At 36.4% G+C, this 11,481-nt stretch overlaps 1 protein-coding gene across 6 annotated transcripts in view; it reads right to left on the bottom strand.

Moving 5' to 3' along the window:
- The window catches only part of nrxn2b (neurexin 2b), a 539,034-nt gene extending 534,670 nt beyond the window's left edge, over positions 1-4,364 (bottom strand). For all 6 annotated transcript variants that reach the window (XM_060864253.1, XM_060864255.1, XM_060864252.1 and 3 more), the window contains exon 1: positions 4,187-4,364. The gene's annotated coding sequence lies outside the window, so the exon portion shown is untranslated. The remainder of the gene's footprint in view (positions 1-4,186) is intronic.
- Between the last annotated feature and the right edge of the window lie 7,117 nt (positions 4,365-11,481).

Genomic DNA, 11,481 nt, shown 5'->3' on the forward strand with positions numbered 1-11,481 from the left:
AGCCATTTCATCTGATGGGACTAAAAGGCTTTAAAAATGTGTCTATCTATACCACAAATGAGATGCTGCGCAGAAAAAGAGATTATTTGGAAGAAAATGTTGTAGCCCCGAAAGTTCATTTGTATTCGGAGCCACTGTGCGAATTTAATGCATTTCAGGATAAGTGGAGACGAAAGACCTTAAAATCCACTCACAGCTTGTAGTGAGCCGTCGATGCAACAGAGGTTCTCAAACAATTATTCAAATGGGGGAAATTTGCACTTATTACAAGTTATCTCAGTGCACATCAGCAGATTTGGAAACATCCTTCAGAGATTAGTATGAAACGGCAAAACAGTTGTCGGCCTGGAGGTGAGCTATAGCGCAGCAGTAGGAAACGGGGTAGAACGTGTGCTGTGCATCGCTGCTGTTATGTTTGTTTCAAAATGTCAGTGAAATTCACTTCGAAGCAAAGCTTTGGGGAGTGTTCGAAACACTTCATGGCAGCCTATAATGTGGATATTGATGTGTCATTGCCATTTCATCTCAACGTTTCATGCTTCCGAGCGCCGCTTACAATCTGTATACAACACACGAATTAGTCTTTTCTGAACATCAAACCCCATGAAATCAGGCTTTTTTGAGCATGTTTAAAAGAATGTTTGACATTTTGGAGGAAAATGTCGCGCTGCTGCTGATTCAAAACACCCCACTGCAAAATGCCTGCTGGTGAAGTAACAATTTGCATGTCTTAATATAAAAGAATGGTGGTGTTTGCTCAGATTTAACACTATTCAAAATATTAAAGGGGAAGTTTGCAATGTTTACAGCCCACTGCTGCTTGTTAAGTAAATAATTGCATAAACAAACCTTTGAGCTCTGTTGGATCTCACGATGCCTCAAGAGACATGCATCTCTTTTCCATTTGGAAGCTAAGCCAGTTTCAGGGCCAGAAAAATACGTAAACAGAATTCGGAAACAGATAATCAGTGTAAATCCACTGTGAATTGCAAAAGAAAATCAGATATCTTTGATATTTCAATAAAATTTACAGGTCTGGACAGATGTGTAAATATTATAAACCGAATCTTTAATTTTGTTCTGGTCTACAATAGTCCAGTGCTGTTTCATTGTGCTGTGTTTTCATTGTATTTTAAAAAACACTGTTCAAATTTAATGCTCTATAAAATCTGGCTAATCAGCAATGTCATTTTTGTTCTCCTGATACCTTTCTAGCTAAAAAAAAAAAACAACAAATAATATATTTGACCAGAAATAGTGGTAAAATTAAGCTATAGTTTCATTAGGCTGAGTTGTTGAATTGGGTGAAATCTATTAATCAAATATTTGTTTACATGTTTATTTCCATTATACTGATTAATACAGCGGGGCACGGTGGCTTAGTGGTTAGCACATTTTGCCTCACACCTCCAGGGTCGGGGTTCGATTCCCGCCTCCACCTTGTGTGTGTGGAGTTTGCATGTTCTCCCCGTGCCTCAGGGGTTTCCTCCAGGTACTCCGGTTTCCTCCCCTGGTCCAAAGACATGCATGGTAGGTTGATTGGCATCTCTGGAAAATTGTCCGTAGTGTGTTGTTGTGTGAGTGAATGAGAGAGTGTGTGTGTGTGTGTGTGTGTGTGTGTGTGTGCCCTGTGATGGGTTGGCACTCCGTCCAGGGTGTATCCTGCCTTGATGCCCAATGACGCCTGAGATAGGCACAGGCTCCCCGTGACCCGAGGTAGTTCGGATAAGCGGTAGAAAATGAGTGAGTGAGAGAGAGAGATTGGTTACTGATTAGTAGGTTTGGTCAGTGGTTGGATTGTTTAAGCGGTAGAAGATGAGTGAGTGAGTGATTAATACAGCATTAAAACTGTCCACCTTATATTGGGTAGGCCCACCTTATGCCACCAAAACAAACCAAGCCATGGACTCCACAAGTCCTCTAAAGGACTGCTGTGCTGTCTAGCATCAAGATTTTTTCATCAGATGCTTTAAATCCTATAATTTTTTGAATCATGGGATCTCCATGAGTCTCACAGACACTCGATCAGACTGAGATCTGGTGATTTTGGAAGAAATCAACATCTTGAACCTTTAGTCATGTTCCTCAAACCATTCCTGAACAATTTAGTCACAGGGAGCATTATCTTTCTGAAAGAGAACAGTGCTAATAGGGAAATACGTTGCCATGAAGAAGTGTACTTGGTCTGCAACAATGTTTAGGTAGGTGGTACGTGTCAAAGAATCGTCCATATGAATGCCAGGACCCAAGGTTTCTAATCAGGACATTGCTCAGAGCATCACACTGGCTCAGCTGGCTCGCTTTCATCCTATAGTGCATTCTGGTGCTATCTCTACTCCAGGTAGGCAACGTACACCCACCCAGCCATCCACATTCCTCCGCATTCACTGTGATTCATCAAACTTCTTCAATTACTGATGCAGTAGTATTTGAACTAGCCCGTATTTTTGCTATCAATCTGACATTAAAGTGATGCCATGTTTGTTTTCCTGAAATCTGTGAAAGGTAGTTAACCCAGCCAACGTGCTAGCTGTAAACCCGTTAATGTTAACTTAATTTAATTTTAAACATTAACAGTTAAGGAAATGGTTTCTTTTTTGGTATTTAGAGAAATACATGGGAAAAATTACAACAGGCTGATTAAAACAGACTATTTCATTAATGACATACAAAATTGTTAAATGTTTACAAGCCACTTTTACTAAATATTAACAAATAAATCTACATGGGCTTTTAAAAGTACTGTTTGGTTTTATCCAACTAATTTGCATTTGCTAATATACTACACTTGTAGAAATTAATCATAGTACTCCATTTTAAAATGGAACAGAGAACTACAGGAAATATTTAAACAGTATTTGTGAAATACAGTATGTGAAGTTTCCCTGATTGGTTGCTCCAACAGCGTTGATTTGAGCTATTTGTTTATGAAATGAGATCTTAATGAAATAAACCAAATTAACATTTCAAGGGTTCATTTATGTCCAGCTGGACTTGATATGAACTCTGGGAGTGATTCTTCACACTGTGCACCCCGCCCTGTTCGCTCCAAACAAGCGCAATCGGCACGGCGTCACGACGCACACCATTTACCCTTCATTTCTTTCTTTTTTGTGTATCCTTCATCTTGAGCAGTGATGTCGGGAAAGCGCTTGGATCACTTAATATATATATATATATATATATATATATATATATATATATATATATATATATATATATATATATATATATATATATATCCCGCATATGCATGCTGCCTGTATGGGGTAAAAATAAGAGTTTCCCTTGCGCACTGAGCATCCAACAGGCAAAACGCACGCGCCCATGCATCCAAAAGAACATCTGCATAACACTGTAGCAGAGCAATTTTTCTATGACTAACATAGTGATCAGTTCATGAGTTTGATTAAATAAATCCTCTTTTAGAAACTCAATAACAGAATATATCAGACTATCTGCGCCCCCCCCCCTCCGTATCTCTTATGCACACATATTCCTTTTGTGCGTTATTTTATTTTTCAATCTGACTTTGAATCATTGCACAGTTTGCATAACATATACCAGTCACTTCTGCAGTTTAAATTCCGTTGCAAGTATACATCTCCCTATAAATGCACCAAATTCAAACATATATATGTTTCTCCCCATATATTATAGAGAAGACGCACGCGGCGCAAACATCATCAAAATGGGTATTTTGCGTATTTTTGCAATCTTAAACCAAAAAAGAATCAATGTTGCAGAAGCTTCCTCATTATTCACTGTACAATAAACGACATGCATTTTAAGGCACTGTGTGTCTTCGACTCTTTTCTTTCTCTACTCTTTATTTGATCCCTTTCTCCTTCCTTTCTACCCATATGCCGCCTCATTATATATAATACTTCCACCCGAAGAGTGCAGAAAGGGGAATAAATATCACTGAGACTGTATATGGAACATCTATAAAGATGCAAAACAAACCAGCGTGGTCTCCATGCTGGGGAAAAAAGATTGCAAGATATCTCAGACAATATTAACCCGAACATCACATGAGCATCAGCATCTTTCCTTTAGAACAGACGAACTGTCCAATGCCACTGCAAAGCCATTTCTCTCCAGATGCATACCCTGCTTTTTAAACACAAAACTGCCCAGAGCCCTTTCCATCCCTATGCAAAAGAGTCACAGAATTTTCTTTTACCTTCAAAACGCCTTCACGTCTCCTCTTCTGATTCCTCTGCAAAAGAAAAAAAAGAAAAGTACGCTCACAAAATTCCTCCACCAGATCGCATCATATCCACTAATGCGCAGAGCAGAATGCAGTTTTCTGTTTCTCCACACAGCACATGAGAGCGGTCTTAGTCCGGCTGTACCACCTGCATCCCCGGAGCGGATCTGTAGGCAGCTTCAGCACCGCAAAAGGGGGTTGGAAACCCCGCCCACAGCCCCAACAACCCCGCCCCGTGACCCAAGCTGCGCTCTGATAGGCGAGCTTTCTTTCTGCGCGCTATGGAAATGCTACGTGACGTCATTATTGCTTTCTTTTACTCCTAGCTATAATACTATTTAAGACTGTTATGGAAACATTATACTGACATTTATGTTGTTAGATTATACATGTATTCTTTTATCCACAAATAGTACCAATATGTTGCTTTATTTCTGAACAAACTTGTGAAATGAAAATCTAGGGGGGGGAAAATAATAATAATAATAATAATAATAATAATAATAATAATAATAATAATAATAATAATAAATAAATGTCTGTGTGTGTATATATATATATATATATATATATATATATATATATATATAATGTAACATTTATTATTTATTGTTATTATTATTATTATTATTATTATTATTATTATTATTATTATTATTATTATTATTATTATTATTATTTTTCCCCCATAGATTTTCATATTATATATATATAATATATATATAAACAATAATAACAACAAGAGGAAAATTAAAGCAGCGGTTAGTAGTTTTAGCCACTATTGTAATGTCACTTGGGTAATTTTACCAGCTCAGAGAAAAATAGAGTATAAATTTAGAAGGTCACTATCATACACATTTACTACTTACAGTATTCACATTTGGAGTAAACTGTGTAGAATAAATTGTTCACTAGATAGTAGTTTTTTTGAGGTGTAGTTATTAGTAATACAGATACACGGTAAGTCTTACTGTAGTTTATAGTGTAAATATCTGTAAAATGGAGAGTAAATTACTATAAAATAAATATATCATATTGTTATATAATCATTATTGTATGTTTCCAGCATTTAGCAGACACCCTTATACAGAATGATTTACATTTTATACAACTGAGCAATTGGGGGTTAAGGGCCTTGCTCAGGGGCCTAGCAGTGGCAGCTAGGTGGTCATGGGAATCGAACTCACAACCTTCCGGTTGATAATCCAACACCTCAAGCAATAGGTTAACACATACTCTATATTATAATATATAATAAAAAACAATAAAAAAATAATTACAGGAACTTGCTTACTATGATTTGTAATAGTAGGAAGTTACTGTAAAGGTTTAAAGTAACTGACACCATTGGCTAGATAACACAAGTTTATCATGTTGCTTCACCCTTAGGTTACTATGGAAACCATGGTAGCGACCATCTGGCGTTAACTTGTAACATAATTAAATTTTGCTAGAATCAATTTTTTTTTCTTTATACCAATAACATCTATTTTTAAATATGATCTTATTCTTATTTTAAATATATCTTATTATGGTTATATGTTAGTCAACCATTTTTACTCTGTATGAGACAATCACGGCTTGTTACTGAACAATTATTTTACAGTCATATACTTCAGACACCAGTTATAGAAATTTCATAAATAACTGTTTAATTTGTGAATAATTTCTAGCTTACTACCTGACAGGATAAACAAGCTACCAAAAACATCTCCCAAATTTCCTCACTTATTCCTTGTCTCAAACTTCTCCATAGTCCTGCTCATTACTGTATTAACTCATAACACTGTCATAGTGTTGCAGATGCACAGCGAAAGCTGAGTCTTGGCACTTGAGCCTAAGGCATCTGCCAAATTGATCCTTTTGCATGTTTTTCCCTCCTACCTCTGACATTTCTTTGAGTCAGCATTGCTGAAATTTTTAAAGCTACCCTCACACGTGTTCATAGGCAATTTGATTGGTTTTCGAATGCCTTAAAACACAGAGACACACATAGGCCTGTTTTACCTTAAACTGTGACGCTTTCTTAATGAAGACAAATCATTCACAGAAAAGCTGGATAAGTTAGCTGGAATTTTGTTACAGTACAACTCGACTACAAGACTACGTCTTTTTCCACATTAATTTATTCACCTTCTGAAAAACACATGCTTTAAAAGCTGCTTTCCTGATATAACCTTTCCAAATACCTTCCTAAACCCTTTAAATCACCATTTTCTTTTTCTTTTTTAGAACAATGGGATGTGGGATGTGGTAGCTCAGTGGTTAAGGTGTTAGGCTACTGATCGAACTGTTCGAACCCCAGGTCCACCAGGCTGCTACTGCTAGGCCCCTGAGCAAGGCCCTTAACCCTCAGTTGCTCAGTTGTAAGTCACTCTGGATAAGGGTGTCTGGTAAATGTAAATGTGTTTTATTTCGAAAGAAATTATAGAGGAACCTCTGTAGGAAGGAAGTTATTCTTGGATGTAAGTTGAATTGTATGCTTAATACATCCTAATATATGACTAACCAATAAAGAAATGAATGTCCATCAGTTATACTGCATTTTAAAGAATTTCTCTTGATAGGGCTTCATAGTCTAAGAAATCAACAGCTTCAGAACAACATCCAAAAAAACAAAAAACAAAAAAAAAAAATTAGAAAACCACATTTGCTTTAATGCATGTCAACTAGAAGCACTTTCAAGAATAGATAAGAGAAAGAGAAGACTTAATGTAATGTACACTCTGTACCAAAGGAATGGTCTGGCTTCATATGTGAAACTCCAAAATGATTCCTCATATTGAATCATTTTGAATCTCTGCACTAAAGCCAAATGGTTCCTTTTTTTAATATCATGCAGAATTTTCTTTCTTCCTCTTTCTTTCTTTCTTTCTTTCTTTCTTTCTTTCTTTCTTTCTTTCTTTCTTTCTTTCTTTTTCTATACAAATTTTGATTATAGTTATACCAAATATTTGATGTTTTATGAAATATATCATTCATGACAGGTCATATCCAAATATCTCACAGAATTATCTATATAGTATTTTATAAAACCGTTTTAATATAAAAGTTTCATTGCTCTTCAAGGGCTCTACATAATACCATCTTTTATTTTATTTTTTGAAAAGGAATCGATTGGTACAATAAAAATGCAAATGGAAAGCCCCAAGGAATGTTTTTTTTTTTTTTGTTATTTTTGTTATTTATTTATGTGTTTTTTGTCTGTGCGTGTTGTATGTATATTGTTATATATTGTATCCTGCCTTGATGGCCAATGTCGCCTGAGATAGGCACAGGCTCCCTATGCTCCCCATGTATCCAGGTAGTTTGGATAAGCGGTAGAAAATAAATGAATGAGTGAATGAATTTTTAAATCAGCCGTGCAAGAGATCAGTACTGTGAGTTACTTCAGCATTTGATTCATCCTGTGAATTATCTGAAGGTGGGAGATTCCAAATAACAGTTTCACCTCAAATAGGTGTGTGTATTGCGATCATTATGAATCCTTTAGATCAATAATTAGCATCTTGCACGTCTGGACTTCTTGATGGTTTTTGCTTGTAATGAAACATGAATCAAAGGGTTGCTTTGACTCAGCTGGTACATGACATACCTGCCTGACATTTAACAGGAAACCTGGTGTTTCTGATCTGTTGAATATTCCAGACTGAAGCAATGATGTGTCATGTGTGTGTGTATGTGTGTGTGGTGTCCTGGGAAAACCCATCATGTGTCACTGTGGATAAATCTTAAAAAGAAAAATAGTTTTGATGTCTCTGTTTTAAAGAATGTAAAGATTGTTTTTCAGATTTTTTTAGGCAACTTTAAGGCTACTTTTTTAGGCTTTGACTGAGAAGGTGTAGGAATGTAGCCAAATACGAAGATAAAAAAATTGTAACTTGTTGACCAGGAAGTGCACAGTGGTACCGGACCTGAGACTACCTTTAGGAAGTGGTGTGAGTTCTGGGGGTGAGTTTGCTCATGTAGGCAACTCATACTTTGGTCTGCAGTTGTTCAGGAAGTAAAGTAACCTGAGCGTGTGTGTTTTAGCTGCTGACGACTTTATTATTTTCTAAAGCACACACGTACCACAAGTGATGTGGGACACAGAAGACGGGGTGAGATGCCTTGCAGTGCATAATAGCAAAACAATATATATTAAAGAAAAAATAACGAGTCAATATGGTTGTGTTCTCCATGTGCCTTTTTGATGACGTAAGATAAACGAAAATGCATTGGGCTTCGATAATATCAAGTGAACCAAAACAATGCTGCAGGGAGAGCTGGGAAGTGACCATAGTGTGCAAGTGACAAGTGTGAAAACCATCTCAGTAGCACAAGCAAGAGGTTTGTTGTTTACAATCAGGTGAGATGAAGCGGTCTAAGTGTACTTTATTCTAACACACATGTATGGATGTTATGCCTTGATCAAGTTCTTGGCTGGCTATATGCTCTTGTTCTGCAGATATACAGTATGCCAAATGTCTAGTGGTGGCTCAAGCGGTTAAGGCTCTGGGTTTATTGATTGAAGGATTGCAGTTCAAGCCCCAGCACTGCCAAGCTGCCACTGTTGGGCCTTTGAGCAAGGCCCTTAACTCTTTCCTGCTGCAGTGGTGCTGTATCATTCCTGACCCTGTGCTCTGACCTCATTCTTCAAAGTTGAGATATGTGACAAAAGAATTTCACTGCACTGTAATGTGTATGTGACAAAATAAAGGCTTCTATCTATTAATCGATTAGATTTTTATTTAAAAACTGAGCTACTGTACATGCAAAAGGACAAAAATTCCCGTTCCAAAAATTCAAAGTTTTAGACTTCACTATTTTTCTATACCTTTTTTTTTTTTAATGTGTGTATATACCAGTTTTTACAAAGCAACTGCAATCTTCTAAGGTCTGGCAGATGAAAATTCAAAACAGCTAAAGAGGTCACAGGATTAGCAAAAGATACTACTGTAAACTCAGGTTTTATCGTATAGATTGAAGGCAGGTGCAGTTTTACCAGTAACCGAGAGAGCTTGACTGGAGCAACGGTATACAGAGCAGTTACTTTCTGTTTATGAAGTGATAGAGTGCTGTGCATTATGGGAAATGGGATAGTGAGTGTGACAAATCACTTGTACACTCATCTCAGCTTGCTACATCTATAGCCTATAAACGACTGAAGGAATGTTCTAGAAATTTTGTTCTGTAGAGCAGTACAACAGGAAAAAAACTTTTTTCATGATAAACTAAAACATTTTTTCAGCACAAAAGTCTTTCAGAATAATTCAGTCTAATCATTATGGTGAGACAAAACGGTTGTTCAATAGCTTTGTCAAGCTAAAGAACCTTTCCTTTTTAAGAATATGGAGTGATTTCCTCTTCAAGAATAATAATGAAATCAGACATAATCAGTACTATAAGTATTGATGTCTTGGTAGTGCCACGTCTCCTAATACACTTTTTCTGCTTGGCATGATTTAAGCTCCTGTGTTACAGTATATATAATTAAATTATATAGAGTTAATAACAGTTAGAAATGAGAAACTACATGTTTTATTGATTCAGCGACTCACAAACACTTCACAAACCGTCACAGCTTCTGTAGCAGATTCTTGGTTTGGTTTATCCAGTCACATGAATTTATGTAAATTATTCAGCTAAAGGCAATTCAAAGCATTTTCACAGACTTTCATAGATTAAAAAAAATACTTATCTTTTCTGGTCTGATTTGCGAACTGACATTGATGGATACAGTGGATATAAAATGTGAACAAATGAATGGAGGTGTTTAGCATGTGTTTAGTATTTATTTTACCACTTGCTGTCCAAAACAGGTGTCTCATACAGTATATTCCATTGGTAACATGAAGCTCCACTATGGAAACTGGATTATTTATATCCATAAACTAATCACTCTGATAAAACGAATACTACGTCTGAATCATAGAATGGATAGTGTACAATGACAACTATTATTTTACTTCCAAATGTCAACAATCCATAAACACGTTTCTTCAACTCATACATACGTTGTATGCCGTTAAAAGAAAAGTAAGTAAGAGAAGAGAAGCGAAGAGAAGAGAAGAGAAGAGAAGAGAAGAGAAGAGAAGAGTACAGAAGAGAAGAGAAGAGAAGAGAAGAGAAGAGAAGAGTACAGAAGAGAAGAGAAGAGAAGAGAAGAGGAGAGAAGAGAAGAGAAGAGAAGAGAAGAGAAGAGAAGAGAAGAGAAGAGAAGAGAAGAGAAGAGAAGAGAAAATAAAAGAACTGTTGTCTTTTTGTAAAACAAGGTCAAGGGCCGATAAACATAATCCAGAATAGACAAAGGGACAAGGCAAACAATTGCATCATTTGAAAAAGATCACAAAATTGGTATACTATAATTCTTAATAATTAAAAACTTATTTATTTATTTTTTTTCTTAAGAAATGTTTTATGTGGTTCAGATCTTGATGCTTTTGATTCTATTCTTTGTTCAAGAGTGAAATTTTGTGCCCTTCATAGCAGTTGTTCTTTAAGGGCCTATGTATTTACCTCCATGTTTCTTCCAATCAAGTCTTCCAATGCCTGGCACTGAGAAGTAACCCCATATCCCCATGCTGCCACCACCATGCTTCACTGCAGGGATGGTATTAACCACTTGATGAACAGTAACTGCATTTTGACAGACATAGTCCTTATAGTTTCTGCTTGAAGAGTTCGATTTTTGTCTCCTCAGACTAGAGAATCTTTTTCCTCAAGCTCTCAGAGTCCTTTAAGTGCTATGCCTTTTACAGTGAAGGGTTTAGACATCCTTAGACTGTTTTTTTTCTTTACCACTGCACTTAAAAAAAAATGGATCCTTACCAAATTGATCTTTGAAGGAGAATCTAGGAAAGTCCTAGGAAAGTTCAGCAAGTATAAATAAATAAATAAATAAATAAATAAATAAATAAATGGTAGCTATATATAGATATATAGAAGAGAACTACAAATCTGCTGTGTTAACTATATCATGCTCCGTAACAGGAACAAAAAAAAACAACAACACTTCTAGCATGCTCACGGGATGAAAAGACAAGCTATAATTGAGATCATTCTAAAGTCTTCTGGAAAGCACGTGTGTAACACATGCAAAGGTCTTCTGTAGCTGCATAGCACTGTATGGGCCTCTGTGCTATTTTGCTTGGTCAGGAGTTTTCACAATAGGAAGCACTCATTCTTTAGTCCTGGTCCAGGTATAAATTCACGGGTTAAACCAGGCAGAAGGAAAGCAGTTGGCCAGTTAGAAACAGCTTGAATCAAACCAAACAGCCATCACCACT

The sequence above is a fragment of the Tachysurus vachellii genome, chromosome 2, assembly GCF_030014155.1.
Source record: "Tachysurus vachellii isolate PV-2020 chromosome 2, HZAU_Pvac_v1, whole genome shotgun sequence".
NCBI lineage: Eukaryota > Metazoa > Chordata > Actinopteri > Siluriformes > Bagridae > Tachysurus > Tachysurus vachellii.